Here is a 13,666-nt window from a genome sequence, read left to right as displayed (position 1 = left end):
AAGGATTCCGAAGGATCCATACATACCTCGAAGGATGATATATCCTTCGAGGTCCATATGTATCCATCGAAGGCTATCTTTCGAGGTCATCGAAGGATACAAAACATCCTTCGATGACATCCTTCGAAGCACACATAACTTACCACTAAGTGTTGACTGTTTGGCCAAGTCAAACCAGGAGGATGGTTGACTTGGTCAAACATACAGTCAAACACATATACACACCAAACACAAGACGTAAACAAGACTAACAAAAGACATCGTTTTATACATTACAAAATACAGACAAAGTACAGACACAAGTGCACCAACAAACTCCCCCTTGGCTGTAGCTTTGTCTCGGTCTTCGTGTCTTTAAGTCTCGGACGTTCTTTCCACTGTCAAATGATGCGATGACCATGCACTTCCTGCGTTGACCAGCAAATTGAAGCACTACAAGGCCATCTTCTGAAACTTCATTGCTTGATCCCGATCCCGAACCAAGTAGTTTATCTCATGATCCTTCAGAACAATAATATCCGATCTGGACATGTTAGTAATCCACATCGGATCTATTATTCTAAAGTTCTCCTGACTATCTCTGAATAGGATCACGGCTTCACCAGTATCCGCGTCATAGACCCAGCAACGAAAATTTCCTAGAAAGTCAGTCTTCATCTTCAGCAAAGGTATCTTCTTCATCCCTTTTGGAGGATCATACACCAAACGATAGCGAGCAGTGTTTGTTTCTGGATCAAGTGTAATCTGATCTGCTCGTATCTGGGAAACTGTGGCTTGTATAGAGGATCCTTCCAACCCCTTCTCCTTTCCAACCTGATTTTCTTAGCAAACAGATCCACCATCTTTTCTTCGTCTCGATTGATAACGTCTAGTTGAGCTAACACTGCAACATCATAGTACGGAAGTGAGAGAATACTGAGAAGAGTTCTGAAATACTGAAGACCATTTTCTCGTTTCACGACCATGCAGTGAAGGTCCTTAACGAACATCCAACTAATAATGTGACCTCGAGCCCGATTCTTTTCCAGACTCATATAGTTAACCTGATCCAACGGAGCGAGCGGAGGAGGATTCCTAGCAAGGAAATCCGCTCGCCATTCATTCACTGTCTTCTCACGGTTTTCTTGAGCTGTCGGAGAATCTGAAGAGAGATTGGTAAACTCTGCAGTCTTTTCTGCCACAAAATCATCATCAAGAGCATTAACCTCCGCATTGTCTTTCCCAACATATACAGGACGTTCAGGATCCGAACCGATGAAGATTTCATCAATGGAAGAGAAATCGGTTTGGTCCTGTTCCAACGGAGTAGCATCAATCATACTCACAGCAACATCATCTAATTCTGTCAGAGCCAGTATCTGTTCATCAGTCATTTCAGTAACATGTTCTCCCTCTTCTAACAGTTCACCCGTGACTGGATGATACTGAAGAACACCTGAGGATTCAGGAAGATCTGCAAACATTTCTGCTTCCAGACTAACATGCTCAAGCCCTGTAGAAGTTCCCAGAGTTTCTGTCTGCTCAGATGGGCCAGTAGTAGCTGTGGAAGGAGCAGTAGGAGCATCTTGAGATGTACCAGACCCACCTGCAGCCCCGGATGCAGTTGCACCGGAACCTGAGGCAGCTGGTTGATCCGGATTAGCTGCATCAGCATCCTTGTCATCCTCACGCCTTGAGGGAACAATGCCTAAGGCATTGCACCTTTCACTCCACAGTGTACCCACTTTCTGGTTAACCTTCTTGAAGTTTGCGAACACTGGCTTGAAGCTTTCTATTAATCGATCATCGCGATTTTTATAACGCTCTGACAGCTCTTCATGCTTCTGCCTGAGTGCTTTAGCCTCATTCTCCAACACAGTACTATGCCTTTTCATTATTTCAACCTCCCTGTCTCGATCCCTGTTCGCTTCCTTTAACCTTTCAATTTCCTCGGCCTGTTCCTTAATCTTAATATTCTGAGCATTAACAATTGAACACAACGTGTTGTGTGCCACCACATCCTGTTTTCGCTGCACACGATACTCTTCAATTGTTCTTGTATGCCGGCCAACTATGGAACCCAATTCACTCATTTGTTCAATCAGGAATTGAATCTTTTCAGATTCAGATAAACCAGACAAAGTCTCTGCCAGAGTCGGTCGCGAAGGCTCAGGTCCTGAGGAGCCAGACTGACCAGCCTGACCAGAAGCACCTGTAGGACCAGTAATAACAAGAGTAGGTCGGGCATGTGTACCTGAGGCGGGAGTTGCAGGCGGCTGTTGATCAACAGTCACCGTGCGTGTCCCAGAAGACCTCTGAGGAGAAGACATAAGCTCCAGCGTCTCTGATGCAGTCAGTTGATCACTAACAGGAGGAAGCTGTTGCTCAGGAGCAGATGAAGGCTGAATAGAAACTGGAATAGAGGAATCACCAGCAGTTTTCTTTGATGAACGAACACCCTGTCTTTTTGCTTTCCTCTTTCTAACAAAACCCGGAGAAGTAAGAATATAATCCTCATCCTTGTCAGATTCTCCAGTTCTAACCGTCTTCTCTATTCGCTCGAAACGAGGATTCCCGCGACTATCATAGACCTTTTTCATCCCTGGAGGAGGAGGATTATCATCCTCAGAAGACGAACCATCGTCACCAGAACCTCCTTCCTCTTCAGAAGACGAGCTACTTTCATCAATTAGCTTCCTCGCTTCATCCACCTTGCCTTTACCCTTGTCAGCCGCAACATTACCAGACTGACTAGCAACACCACCTGCACTACCGCCTGTTTCAACAACTACAGCACCACCAGTACCAACATGAGCATCAGGGTCGACAAACTCTCCCTGAACTTCTTCAGCAGCAACATTAACGTCAACCTCAACACGTGCTGCAGCACTAGAACTGCCAGCAGACTTCCTTGTTGCTTTGATTCCATGTTTAGCCCCGAGCTGCGTATCAGCCAAAGCGATTAACTTTGGCTCTTCATTATCAGAATCGCTCGCGTCTCGACGCCATCTGTTGTTCTGCGGTGCCTCGTAATCGGGAATATCAAGATGACCAATAAGTTTCCTAATTGGGTCCGATTCCTTATAGGCGGACATAGACTTGAATATCAGCAGAGTACGCTCATTCATTGGATTAACAGGTAGAACATCTGCTTCAGCCTTTGGAAGATCAGGAATCTGATCATCAATTATCATCTGCAGAAATCTGGGATATAGCCAGAATTTGGTAGATGTTCGCTGTGTTGCTGATGGGAGTGGCCTTCGAGCGTTTTCCTTTAGATTGTCGAAGATATAGCGAGATATGTTGAACGGCTTGTTCAGAATCAGAGCCGTAAACAATCCAGTCAATTCGATCGGTGACAGATCATATCCAGAACGCTTGTTGCTCAGGCAATGAATAAGGATATGCAACAAGAGCTTGTATCGAAGCGGCATATACTTCTTGTTGATCTGATTGGCAAGAACGTCGTCGCTGTACCGCAGCCTCATCAGTAACCCCCGCTGACATTGTAAATCTATAGAAGTAGGATCTTCTGGTTGATCTCCAAGCTGTAGACGTTCTCTGATAGTGTTTTCTGTAATAACCACGGGTTTTTCAGCAACTGATGCCCTGATCACTTCCTTATTCTCCACCGTTTCAATCACAGCTGAACTCCAAAACTCCTTGATGTGCGACTGATAGGCAATGTGCTGTGTTGTGATAGCATAATTGATACGAGCACGATGAAGGTACTCCATAATTCCAGTAAACTCCGGACTGATCTTGCCTTCCGGTTGTAAATAAGCAGCCATGTTATGTCTAGATTCAGACATAGATTCAACCTCAGTTTTCTCCTTCTTTATTGGCTTTGCCCGTTCCTTTTTCACTTTCGGTGCCATTTCTGTTCATCAAACATAGACACGTAATAAGAAAAAGTCAAAAATTCCACACTTAGAAAAATTTCAATTTCTTGGAAAAAATCTAAGTGTTGAACCTTCGAAGGATACCAATCACCCATCGAAGGATTGAAACATGGCTCGAAGGATGACAGATGGTTCGAAAGATGTCACTTTCCTCGAAGGATGACAACCTTATCGAAAGATCATCTTTCGAAGAATCAAGAATTTGAAAGATGTCTTGATCATTCGAAGGTTTGATCAAATCGAAGGATGATCCTTCGTGAAATCTAACATCTTTCGAGTCTCAGATCGAAAGATGTTGTGCATCACATCTATCGAGGTGAGAGTCAACATCCTTCGTGTTGACCTCCGGCATCACTGTTCAACGGCGATATTCTCCGGTGGGTTCTAAGTGATTTCCGGTGATGGTTTCAAATGGTTTTCAGGTGTATTTTATACCCGGAACAATTACATCAAAACACTTAAAACTATTACCGTTTTGGAATCAACACGAACACTAAAAACAACACACATGCCACTGATTTAGATCAAAAACACACCAAGTATTGTTTGACAAAGACCAAAACCCTAACATTACTCTGTTTTACCCAACCCAAACACTTGTCATCAAGATTCAAATCAACCATGTTTCATCTAAATGAGACTGATGATCAACAACCTAACACTAATCATTTTACCAACATTTTGCCATTCATTCACATGCATCATCCAACTTTATCAGTTTACCAAAAATGAAAAACAAACATAATAAGAAAAACACATGATCAATGAATGTTACAAGTTGTTGTTTGTAAAAAGCATTAAGGTTATCCTACCAAGTGTTGTTTACAAATCCTGATACTTAAACTTGTTAAAAATTTCGGCAGAGTTTCGAGAAGATGAGAGGGTTTTTGAGAGATGAATTTGAAACTGTTAAGTGAGCAAATGAAGAAGATGACCTTTTATACTATGACCTCGAAAGTCCAACCGTCTCGAAGGACCCAAAACCATTCGAAAGATGTAAAGGTGTCTCGAAGGATGACCTTGGGTTCGAAGGATCCCTATTTGGCTCGAAGGATCCAGATATTTGAAAGATCTGGATCGAAGGATACCAGATATTTTTGGAATCCTTCGAAAGATATCTTTCGATCTAAACCATCTTTCAAAAGGATCTGATCAGCTCGAAGGATTAATTTGGTCAAATCCTTCGTTGACCAAATCATCTTTCGACTGAGATGATTGACTTTCGTTGACTTTCATTGACCATATGATCTTTCGAGGGCCATTGCTTCCTCGAAGGATCAGATTTCCACCAACACTTTGGATTTTTGGGATTTTTCAATTCAAACCCTTCTAATTTTGGAGATTTTTCAGAAATGACCATTTTGAAAAGTTGTCCGTTATGAAGTTCTGCAAAGGTTAGTTTTATGATGTATCTCGGCTTGTCAGGTATCGGATCGAGCACCAACATCAGTTAATCAAAAATAACATTAAATTGAAAATCTTTTTGTATTTTGAGGTTTGATAAAATAAAAAGGCAACAATTTTAATATCCTTTGAATGTTATCAAACGACATCACCGCTAATGTCGTGCTGATATGCACCAAACGACAAAACTGTTTAAAATAAAGCAGTAAATAGATATGTACAACACAACAATATTTTTGCGAGTTTCTGGCGAAGAGAATCATATCAGCTTGCGGTCTTTTGTCAAAACACATTTCCTTTTAAAATTCTTTTACAGAAGTTGATAAGTATTCTACCACAATTACCGATATTGTTATCCACTTAAACTCAACAATCAAGTGTAATCATAATACAATGAGATACGTTTAAGGTATGATTTATACTTACCGACCGGTGTTCATCCACTCACGACACATTCCCGTATCAAGGTATGCACGAGAGTTCATCTTACTGGGGAGTATACCATTTATCATCCGTTTTTAACGTATATATATACAATGTGAACAAGTCACTTATTTGAGTTTGAAAACAAGCCCTATGTGATAGAATCACTTATTGATGAGGAACTTGATTTTCGATGCATGAGGGCACAGGAGCAAGTCCGTGAACAGGTCAGTACTTCCGTACAGCAGAGAGACGAACTTGACTCCCGGATAAATGTGATATTTTATCACTTATTTTGTATGGACATGTGATTGTTTATCACTTATTGAGGTCGAATGCAGTATGAATATGTACACGTATGTATGGTATCATGGAAGAACTTAGACTTTGTCTTTTATAGAAACAACCATGATACCCAGATGATAAACAGCATAAACCCCGAATATCTCAGAACCTCGGCAATCTATCAAACGAAATTTTGGTACCAAGACCATATGCCAATGAGCGGTTCCCACGCGGTTTTCAGTTCGTTATGTTTATATCTCCTGCATACTTTAAAATGATCGTGAGTCTACCGGTACATCATTAGTAGAGCTACTTATCATTTTCTTTTCCTTTTGATTTTTAGAAACATGTTTCAACCGACCTCTGATGTAATATCACTTTCCCTTATATTACCAAGAAACTCATTTTTGTTTTTCTACTGTTTTTGTGTTTTTCTGAATTTTCTCCCCCTTAAATGCAGAAAGTAAATAAATTAAAGACATATTTTTGTGTTTTTGTGGTTTTTCAATGTTTTTGTATTTTTCTTGAAACTTTCTCCCCCTAAAATTCAAAAATAAAGAAAATGAAAAATATTTTTGGATTTTTGGTTTTTAGAAAAATATTTACAAAAACGATTTCCTGATGTCGGTTACTCTTGCTTCACCTTAATGCCGTTTACCAAAAGTAAATAATTAAATCTTGATTTATCAAACGCTTTGGTAAAAAGGTCGGCACGTTGGTGGTCGGTATGAATATGAACCACATCGATAAGTCTCTTTTCAAAACAATCACGTATGAAGTGATATTTAATATCGATGTGCTTCGTTTTCGAGTGCTGTACAGGATTTCTAGTGATCTGTAAGGCAGCCTCATTATCAACATAAATAGGAGTAGTTAGGAATTCAAAACCGTAGTCCCGCATCTGTTGTTGGATCCATAGAACCTGGGAGCAGCAACTAGACGCAACAATGTATTCTGCTTCACATGTAGACGTAGCCACACATGTCTGCTTCTTGCATTGCCAAGTGACTAGGCGATTGCCTAAGAACTGACATCCTGCTGTAGTTGATTTTCCATCTTTCTTGCAGCCGCCGAAATCAGAATCACTGAAAGCTTTGAGATCGAAGTTATCATCCTTAGGGTACCATAACCCGGTGTCAGGGTAACCCTTCAGATAACGAAAAATCCTTTTGACAGCAGCATAGTGAGAGACCTTCGAATTCGCTTGGTACCTAGCGAGAAGACAAGTTGGATACATAATGTCGGGTCTTGATGCGGTGAGATACATTAAGGATCCAATCATAGCACGATAAAGTGAAGAATCCACAGCATCCCCTTCTTCATCCGGAGTAATCCCGTGATTCTGCGGAAGAGGAGTAGAAATTGGCTTCGAATCGGACATCTGGAACCGGCTCAAGATATCTCCGACGTACTTGGTTTGATGAATAAAATTCCAGATTCGGACTGATTAACTTGCAAACCCAAGAAGAACGTCATTTCACCCATCGCACTCATCTCGAATCGATCTTGCATCACCTTTTCAAATTCCTTGCACAGCTTATCATCGGTAGAACCAAAGATAATATCATCGACATACACTTGTACCAACAGAAGATCTTCACCTTTTTCTTTGATGAAGAGGGTACAATCGATCAAACCCCGTCTAAACCCATTGCTCAGCAGGTAGGTAGACAGTGTTTCATACCAGGCCCGAGGAGCTTGATGAAGACCATATAACGCCTTGTTAAGCAGCAAAACCCTGTCAGGATGTAATGGATCTTCAAACCCCGGTGGTTGCTCGACATATACTTCCTCTTCGACTACTCCGTGTAGAAAAGCACTTTTAACATCCATCTGGTACACCTTGAATTTCTTAAAGGATGCGTAGGCTAGAAAGATTCTAATAGCCTCCAGACGAGCAACAGGTGCATACACTTCATTGTAGTCAATACCTTCGATCTGACTGAAGCCTTGAACAACTAACCTTGCTTTGTTTCGGACAACAATCCCACGGTCGTCCTTTTTGCACTTAAACACCCAGCGAGTTCCGATCTTCTTGTAGTTGTCGGGCCTATCAACCAATTTCCATACGCCCAACTTCTCGAACTGCTGAAGTTCTTCTTGCATGGCTTCTACCCAGGAATCATCTTTCAATGCCTCCTTCCAAGATCTAGGCTCTTCTTGGCTAACATAGCAGGCGAAAGACCAATCATTTTGTTGTCCCGATTCTCGTATCTCAGCATACAAGCCAGCATTTTCGTTATTTCTGATTTGATTCCTTGTCCTTACACCACTGAGAACATCACCTATAATATTCTGCTGAGGATGAATGTTATGAATTCGGGTTTCAGAAACTGGAGGAATTTCAACATTTGACCTCAAGTTATTGATATTTAAATTCCCGATATCATTCTGAAGCTGGTGAGTTGTAGAAGATGATGCATTTTCTTCTTGGATAATTGGCGCAGACACTGGATCCGTTGCTTCTGAAGTACCTTGAACCGGACGCAGTGCTTCACCATCATTTGCATCAACATACTCCTCATCTTCCGATGACAAATTGTAATCGACAGCATCATTAAACACCTCATTTGAAACGAGATTGTTGACAGAAGAAGATGCTTGTGAGTCAACAATGATTGGACGAGCTAACTGAGAGCCAGTCGCATTCTCGCTTTCAGACAACATTTGAGCAATTGCATTGTCATCATCAAATGTCGGCAGATTAAATGAGTCGAAAAGACCATCATAATCGAACATCCATGGGTCTCCAGAAGGCTTCGGAGGATTATAATATCTTTGAACTCTTACTTCACCCCATTCTTCAATCCTTTTGGTAGTCAGGTTCCATACTCGCAGATTAGGAGTAGCATACCCAAGGAAGTAACCTTCGATAGCTTTGGCACCAAACTTCCCGTCAGGCTCAATCATGGTACATGGTGCACCAAAAGGTTCTAGATATTCCAAGTCAGGAGTCTTCTTGTGTAGGAGTTCGAAGCACGTTTTGCCATGTCTTTTCACTGTGAGAACCCTGTTTAACGTGTAGCAAGCCGAGGCAACAGCTTCAGTCCAGAATCGAACTGGAAGCTGAGACTCAACCAACATGGTTCTTGCAGTCTCAATTAAGGTTCTGTTCTTTCTTTCAGCGACTCCATTGTCACACCCCCAAAATCCACCTGCGGAGTATCCCCGCTTGGGAGCGTGACTGACCAGGATCAAGCCACCAATCATATAGAACAATATATATAATAAAAGTAATTGCCATTAAACCACACCAAATCCATATGAATGGTGTTCCAACACATAAGTAAGTTATCGTTGTTTAGCGGAAGCGTATAATCAAAACCCATCGTATTATAGTATCAATTGTTATAAGTGTTTAAAGAAACAATCACAATCCAAGCCCACAACGACCAGCTCCTCCATGTGCAAGCTCCATGTACCTAACGACCTGCAAGGCATGTAACAGAGGATCAACAACTAGTTGAGCGAGTTCACAGAAAGTAAATGCGTAATGGTAAGTTCGTATGTAACAGGTGGCTCTACTGGGCCGTTAATACGTTCTATTGGTGGGGGCTTCCCATGTTGTATAACCACTAGACTATTCGTAACTATAAGTATCCTTCACAACCGAGGATAGTGATCAGTATAAGTATCCTGCACATCCGAGGATAGTGATCAGTATAAGTATCCTTCACAACCGAGGATAGTGATCAGTATAAGTATCCTGCACATCCGAGGATAGTGATCAGTATAAGTATCCTGCACATCCGAGGATAGTGATCAGTATAAGTATCCTTCACAACCGAGGATAGTGATCAGTATAAGTATCCTTCACAACCGAGGATAGTGATCAGTAAAAGTATCCTTCACAACCGAGGATAGTGATCAGTAAAAGTATCCTTCACATCCGAGGATAGTAATATGGTAGTCTAGTCATAGTGTCAGTAGTGTATCTATTCAACCATATCCTTTCAATCCCATTCCCAGCACCCCGGGAATCCCATGCCTTGGTAAGAGTGTGAACTCACCTTGGTTTGCTCGGTATGTTATTGCTTCTAGGGTTTATAAATCTCTAAGTCTGTTACCCAAGACCTAGGATATATTGCACACGATTCATTCAATTAGGGCTTACAAATCCTCGATATTTAAGCATCGGTGCTTTGTGTGTTTATTGTGTACACGATAATATTACATAAAATGTTCGCACATGCAGGATCATACTGTTGCATTCAATATCATACAATCATTCACATATAATCATACATCATGTAAGCAGTCAATCCTATTCACGTAACTCATGCGTAGCGTCCCTGATTTCACGGTTTAATCTTACTTGTATATTAATCCAGTGGCCAGTATTAACACACTTTATGCATTTAACAGTGTAAATAACTTCACACGTTTAACGAAGTCAGGGAATCAAAGTATCATACACAGCTTAACAGGATTAGCATAATATATCATGCAGTTCGTTGTTTCAACTGATCATTACACAACATCAGGCAAAGTTCGCATCATCAGGCAATCATGCAACATCAGACAATTTTCGCATCATCAGGCAATCATACAAGATCAGACAGTTTTCGCATCATCAGGCAATCATGCAAGATCAGACAGTTGTACAACATCAGACAAGTGTGTGTGGGGTAAAAGTCGGATAGGGCCACCCCCCTCTACAAACTCGGACTCCCTTGTCCATTCAACAAAGTCGGACCAAGGGTCCCCCCCCCTTTTAAACTCGGGCAGCCCCTACCCCTAATTAAAATGATCGGACCCCCTTCATTCTCAAATAACTCGGACATATGATGTCCATTAAACTCGGACATGTGATGTCCATTAAACTCGGTCATGTGATGTCCATTAAACTCGGACATGTGAGTTAATCAATAAACTCGGACCATGTTTTAATCAATAAACTCGGTCCAAACACATACATCGGACCATTTGATTTTCATTAGCTCGGGCCATTTGATTTAACAAACTCAGATCAAACACTATCTCACAAGGTCGGACCCTACTTGCATAAAATAAACTCGGACATAAGGTACCTCGGACATTCACGAATTATCATTCAAACTCTGGCATACATGAACTGTCATTTAAACTCGGGCATACAAATTAACATAAAACTCAGACAATCAAATGGCGATTGAAACAGTTACACGTGAACATTCAACAGTTACGCATACGAACAAACCCTAGTTCTATTCATATTGACGGCATCATCATAATAATCCACCTATGATCATCAATTAATCATTACAAGAACAATATAATCGAGCATACAACTATTCATATTCGTTTCTCAACAATCGGAGATCCTTAAACGCAGAAACATCACATGTGAAGCTAGGGTTTTTCATGCATACATAATCAAGAATCAAGAATTGATATCAATCCAATAACCAACAAACAATCATTAACAATTACCTTGTGTGGATTCTAGAGAAAGAGAGTAATCAAACTTGTGATGCCTTGCAAATGATTTGGTGATGATTGCTAGGAGGATTAGAGAGTTACAAGTACGTGTTTTGATTTTAGAGAGAGTGATTAGTGAAAAGGGGATTAGGGTTAAGTATAATCAAGTTCACTAATGGCCCTCTACACCCCTAACTAATATATTTTACAATAGTACACCATTTCAAATAGTTTCACAGTTTCACCACCAAGTTTATCACAATTAACACATAGTCATGCACAATCACAATTAACATATACAATTCCATAACAACTAATTGTGAAATCAATCGACTAAATAATACAAGAACGTGCAATAAATGCGAAATAGAAATCTTGGAATTTCGAGTTGTCACATTATCCCCAACTTAAAAGAAATTTCGTCCCGAAATTTGGTACGCCCTCACTGAGGAAGCTAGGTAAGTTATATCGTTCACTGGTTTTCCTGGGGTGTCACATCATCCCCCCGTTGATTTGGAATTTCGTCCCGAAATTCAGTAGTAGTAGCTTCAGCCTCAGTAGTGGTTGAATTGGTTTCGAAATAACTGGGGTACTTTTCTGTCATCTCATCTTCGCGTTCCCAGGTGTACTCTGGGTCACGTCGGGAGTTCCAACGAACTCGAACAAGAGGGATTCTCTTGTGTTTGAGGACCTTAACATCCCGGTCCGTGATTTCAACTGGCTCCTCGACGAACTGCAACTGCTCGTCGATAGTGAGTTCCTTAAAAGGAACTGTGAGGGTCTCATCTGACAAGCACTTCTTCGGATTCGACACGTGAAATACATTGTGAACTGCACCGAGTTCAGCTGGTAGGTTCAGTCTGTAGGCTACTGGGCCTATTCTTTCAGTGATTTCAAACGGTCCAACATACCGTGGATTGAATTTGCCTCGTTTACCAAATCGAACCACACCCTTCCAGGGTGAGACTTTAAGTAAAACCCGGTCCCCGACCTGAAGTTCCAATGGCCTCTTACGCTTATCCGCGTAGGCTTTCTGACGGTCGCGTGCTGCCGCCATGCGTTGCCGTATCTGTGCAATCTTTTCCGTGGCGTCCACTACAATCTCTGGACCCGTAATCTGACTATCCCCCACCTCTGCCCAACAGAGAGGTGACCGGCATTTACGTCCGTACAATGCCTCGAATGGAGCGGTTTGAATGCTGGTATGGTAACTGTTATAATACGAAAACTCCACCAAAGGGAGATGTTTTTCCCAGCCGTTGCCGAAATCGATAACACATGCCTGAAGCATGTCTTCAAGAGTCTGGATCGTTCGCTCAGACTGCCCATCCGTCTGAGAATGATATGCTGTGCTCATGTCCAATCGTGAGCCGAAAGATTTGTGCATCGCTTGCCATAGCTCTGTCGTGAATCGTGCATCCCGATCCGATATAATGGAGATGGGCACCCCGTGCCTCGAAACGACTTCTTTAAGATAGATGTATGCGAAAGTGGAGAACTTATCCGTTTCCTTAATAGCCAGGAAGTGTGCAGACTTGGTGAGTCGATCCACGATCACCCATATAGTATCATCCCCACGCTGGGATCTGGGTAGGCCTGTAACAAAATCCATGGTAATCTCTTCCCATTTCCACTGTGGTATCCTGGGTTGCTGGAGTAGGCCTGAGGGTTTCTGGTACTCTGTCTTGACTCTCGCACAAGTCGAACATTTGCCGACGTAAGTTGCAATGCGGGCCTCCATGCTAGGCCACCAATATGTACTTCTGATATCGGGGTACATTTTATCCGAACCTAGATGTACCGAGTAGCGAGACTTATGAGCTTCATCCCTCACAAGTTCTCGTAAGCCGCCCTATAGTGGGACCCAAATACGTCCTGTCACATAGTAGGCGTCGTCTTCCTTTTGTTCCATGCGTTGCCTTGAGCCGCGTAAGGCTTCAGCTGTGACGTTTTCGGGCTTCAATGCTTCCACCTGGGCATCTCGTATCTGTGCAGGAAGACTAGACTGTATGGTGAGCTGTAAAGCTCGTACGCGTCTAGGTAGAGTGTCTTTTCGACTGAGAGCGTCAGCCACAACATTGGCCTTGCCTGGATGGTACTTGATGGCGCATTCGTAATCATTAAGCAGTTCGACCCATCGTCGTTGACGCATATTCAATTCCTTCTGCTTGAAGATATGCTCGAGACTCCTGTGATCGGTGTAAATTGTGCACTTGGTACCGTACAGGTAGTGTCGCCATATCTTAAGCGCAAAAACAACAGCTCCCAGCTCT

General features: G+C 42.0%; 1 pseudogene; it reads right to left on the bottom strand.

Moving 5' to 3' along the window:
• LOC110909764 overlaps positions 1 to 13,666 on the bottom strand; it is a 28,513-nt pseudogene that overhangs the window by 710 nt on the left and 14,137 nt on the right.

The sequence above is a fragment of the Helianthus annuus genome, chromosome 15, assembly GCF_002127325.2.
Source record: "Helianthus annuus cultivar XRQ/B chromosome 15, HanXRQr2.0-SUNRISE, whole genome shotgun sequence".
Lineage (NCBI taxonomy): Eukaryota > Viridiplantae > Streptophyta > Magnoliopsida > Asterales > Asteraceae > Helianthus > Helianthus annuus.
This window is presented reverse-complemented; position numbering and strand designations above follow the sequence as displayed.